General features: G+C 44.6%; 1 protein-coding gene across 1 annotated transcript in view; it reads right to left on the bottom strand.

Moving 5' to 3' along the window:
* The window catches only part of NOL10 (nucleolar protein 10), a 59,874-nt gene that overhangs the window by 54,188 nt on the left and 980 nt on the right, over window positions 1-4,706 (bottom strand). The window lies entirely within an intron of this gene.

Here is a 4,706-nt window from a genome sequence, read left to right as displayed (position 1 = left end):
CCCGCAGCCCCTCTGGCCGCGACACGCCCGCCCGGCAGTGCGGGCGGCACCGGGCGCTTTTGCGGGCTTGGTGCGGTGTGAGGAACGTGTGTCGCGCCAACGCAGAGGCCCAGAGGCTTCAGCGAAGCACAGTTTATTCACACTCTTGCAAGAACGGGTGACCCAAACAAGCAGCGCACCCGTAGGCAAGTGAATAACGGGTTATATTCCCCATTCCCGACGCAAAGTTCCCTCCCCTGTTTCCCCACTGGCCGGGCAGTTCCAGGGTCACAGCCCATCCGACGCTTCAAATGATCCTGTAAGTTTCCCGCCCCTGTTCACACATTCCATTCTTGCAGTTTGCTTTTTACCTTTTAAGGTAAAATTTTGACCTTTCTTGCCCCCTCGGCTGTCTTCCCAATTAACAAATCTACTGGTGTCATCCTGTCCTGAGGAGCAAGACAGAAGTGGCTTTGTTGGGTCTGATCTTGGGCCTTAAATCCTGCTCCATGTTTGGATCCCCAGATGGAGCCCAATTCACTCCCTCAGTTTCTTGGGCCATAAACCACTTCTGGTGTCCTTAGAATGTGCAGATATCTCACTTATCTCAAACAAGCTATATATTTAAACCACTCCTGCTGTCAGATATCTCACTTATCTCAAACAAACTATGTATTTCTAACACTAGGATACATATATGTATATATAAACCAAACGCAACGCTACGTTTCTAACACTAGAATGCAAAATCAACGCTACATTTCATTTCTAACACGGAGGAGGCCAGTTTTCTCACCCTGCAGAAAACCGTGTCCCTTGTCTGTGGAGAGCCATGAATTCCAGACTCGGTCAGCCAGAGCCTCGCCAGCAAATGTGAGGTGACCTGAGTTTAGTGCTTTGTAGCATCACTGTTTGAAAACAAGCTCATCCAGAGCTGAGATCCACGGGAGATCAGAATGTAGGTGTCTACATAGGAGCCAGATGTCTGAGCTTGCATTTCAGAGAGCTGAGGCTTCACTTGCTTACATGTAGCTTGTCTAGTGGCATTTAGATGCCGCATGGCATCCGGGACACCTAGATGGGGCTGGCACAAGACCTGTGGAAAACCCCCGCCCTGCTGCGGTGTGAGCAGAAGGCCAGGCAGGATGTGCAAGGACGTCTCAAGCGGCACGAGGAGCTCAGGCAGCCGAATCTCATTCCTAGCAAATACTCTTGGTGAGGCCTGAGGAGCAATGTAGGGCAGTAGCCACTAGATGTCTTCTTCGGGATGTGCTCCATCATTTCCAGGTCCCGCTGACTAATTACTTGGACCATCACTGGCTATTGATAGGCATTTAAAGTAGAATTCACTTGTCCACACGTAGAGGTCTTGTGCCATCTAAGGAATCCTAGATGTCCGCAGAGGGCTGGCTGAAGGGACACAAGATGGGCAGAAGACCAGTATCATCCTGAAAAAGCAGCTGAAGGCCCAACAGGATGCTCCGGGGCACCTCAAAAGGCATTAGCCAGGGTCCAGCAGACTGAACCCACAAAGATTTCCTAGTGATGTAAAGTTCTAGAGATTCTTACAGGCAGGAGAATTATGTGACTTTCTTTAGTTGAGAGTGCCCAAGAATTCCTGACCCTCTCATCCATTCTCCAGATGCATTTAACTGACCACAGTTAAGAAGAAGGATAGAACCCAGGGATTCTGGCTACACAGCATTTTATTTCAAGTTTCTTTAAAAATATTTTTTTGTTCTTTACAGTCTAATTCAGGAAAAGCTGACAAATCTGAGCCTGGCCAATGATACATTTCAGACTTCTGAAAAAATTGAAGGGGAAAAGATCAACTGAAGCATAAACTATTAACATTTCAGTCCAGATTACTCAAGAGCAGCCAAATCTTTCTGTTACATTTCCTAGAGAGTTAGAAAACTCAGGATCTGAATAATGCAGGAGAAGCTTTGGCAAAGCATTTTGCTTCCTGTGTAGGATTACCTTGTATGTGTGCGCGTGTGTGCAGTAATGATATATGTTATATTTTCCATTCAAATGAACACAGATGAACAGATAGGTGTGCTGACTGCAAACAAGTGTGATACAGGATGCTTTTAACCAAAAGCAAATAATTTTGGTTGCTTTTTCTTTATTTTTCTAGTGTCAGAGTTTGCATTACCTGGTGACAGATGTGGTGCAGTGTTCTGAAATGATGCACATAATAGGTGTATAAACTGTTTTATGGAGAACTACAGCTCTGTAGTTGCTGTTTTGCAAGCTTAATACATAGGCTTTCTTCTTAGTATTGAAGCCAGAATTGTCTAGGTAATTAATTTTGACTGTTAGAGATACTTGCATTGGGAAATACTTCAAGTAGGATATTTCCATGCTCTTAATGACTGGAGGCAGAGTTTTGTTCCTTGGTGTGACAACTGAGAAAGGACACAGAAACACAGAGGAAAAGTCAGAGAAAGGTTCATTGCACTGGTGGATCAAAGAGAGCAGAAAGACACATGATGATCACGAGGGAATTAGACAGCTTTGAGATCACGTGGCTCAACATACAGTACCAGACAGGGAAATGGTAGGGGAGCATGAGTTCTCAGAGCTGTGTTGCCACCAGAGCGTGCAGCACACTCTCCATATCCCAGGGCATGTGGGGCTACATGCTCCGTCCCTCTGCCATCCTCACTGCTGCTTCAGCCAGCCTAAAAAAAAGTATAACAAGGGGAACAAATATTAAAAATTCACAGTGAAACCAGAATATGTGATAACAGAAGATGTTCACTAGGGCATTGCTTAGGCATTTACATCAAGTTTCCTTAATGGTTTTCTATTCAAACAGTAAGTTAAGTTGCAATTTTTTTTCCACTTTCATAAAAGTAACCAAAGCAAATGATTCTGTGTGAAAAAATAAGAAACACTTAGGAAGGAAATAATGTGTGTTATAGAATCTAGAAATCCAACAACGCTTCAGCTTGGATTTTACTTTATTCACTATAATATCTGTGCCTAAAGAAGCATCCCAAGAGCTAGTGCCACTGCTGCAAGTAACATCTTTCATCTGTGAACACTGGTGTCAACTGACACAATTGTAAATGTAAGAAGCATATGAGAGTGTAACATTTCTAAAATTAACCATGCAAAGCATTTCCATGGCTTGAGACTGCAGCAAGGATCCAGTAAAAACTGTACTTGGTTTGAGACAGGAAAGAACTGCCTTATCTAGGTGATAAGGTTTACTGTACCTTCAGACCACTAGTCTGTGGGTAGAAATATATGAAGTACATACTCAAACATCAGCTAATTCTGTTTGCACTATTAAAATGTATAGTCTAAAGAAATAAAAGTAAGATTAAACAATAATCACTACTTCTGTGAATGCCATCACACACATGGCTCTGTGAGTTTTTATGCATAACTTCTGGAAAGTCCTTTGTTGTGCCCTAGGGGACACTATGGTTGAAAAGAACTAGAATAATTGAAGTTATGAGCACTGAATGTTTAACTAGCTCAGAAAGGGAAAAGAGTAAACCAAAACAAGCAAGCAAAAAAGCCTCCATAGAGTGGTTGTTTCAGCTACAAATCATTGCCATGTCTTTTTCTGGAGAGTTTTTTGTAGACTCTCCTCTCCCACACATGTATTGCTTTTTCACACATGACTAAAAAATGTTCAAGAGAAGTAAAGGAAGATGAATCTTTGCCTAATCTAAAGAGCCTGTTGATTTAGACTCCAAGACCTGTACCTGCTACCTAAAGCATGACTCAAATGCAGCAGTCCAAGGCCAAGACTGATTCAGGATGTCTTCCAACAGCTTCTTCTACCTAGTGCTGGAAATAAACCTGTTAAGGGCCTTCATTTGAGGTTCACAGAGGTGTCAAGGGCTCTGCTTCTGTGCATGATTAGACCTGTCTGACCCCAGCAACTCAAACCGTCTCAATTTAGAACAGATCATGAGGAAAACTGAGACCATCCTTCTGTTTAGTTTCTTGTTGGGCTTCATTAGCATTTGATAAACAGAACCATAAGCAAAAAAAAACACCTGCACACTTTTGAAGAAAAGAAAGCACCAGTAATAGGAGAGCTTGCCTAAGTACTGTATGATAGTGTGGTGGTCAGTCTATGAAAAGGAGAAGCAGGTGCACCATGTACTCTCTATAAGGGGTTTGAATTCCCACTTGCAGAGCTGCTGGTCAAGTGCAGGTGCTGAGAGTGTGTGGACTCTGGTCTCCTTTGGAGCTTGTCTGGTTTAGAAGGGTCTGCAGAACATTCCTCTATGTGATCTACAGAACACTCCCAATATCTTAAGCAATCTTAAAGCAACGTAAGGCAAACTCAGGATTTAGCAAGAACTAAAAGCCACCACGATCTTTTGCCAGGGAAGAAGCATCAGTGCCTTGTAGACTCCCGCACCACATGAGTATTCGTGAAATAAAGCACCCGGGGAAGTCCCAGCAACGGAAGTTTCCTAAAAGTTTCTTCATTCCAAAACCTTCCGAGCTGGCTAAGGGCAGCCGGTGTTTAACGCAAACAAACGGCCTCTGCGTTGTTGCTGCGAATTCAACACGAAGAGAGGGCAAACACAGGAACAGCTGCAACAGCTGGAGCTGGTACCGGCTCTTGGCGCTTGTCTCAACCCCTCTTCTCCGAGAGGGACCCTCCATCCCCTCGCACCGCGACGCGTCTCCTGGGGCGGGTCCGGGCGCTGCCCTTCCCCGCCCCGCACCGCCCCGCCCCGCACCGCACC

The sequence above is a fragment of the Chaetura pelagica genome, unplaced genomic scaffold, assembly GCF_000747805.2.
Source record: "Chaetura pelagica isolate M959 unplaced genomic scaffold, ChaPel_1.0 scaffold90, whole genome shotgun sequence".
In the NCBI taxonomy this organism is placed as follows: Eukaryota; Metazoa; Chordata; class Aves; order Apodiformes; family Apodidae; genus Chaetura; species Chaetura pelagica.
The sequence above is the reverse complement of the archived record's forward strand: the minus strand, read 5'-3'. Positions and strand labels throughout refer to the sequence as shown.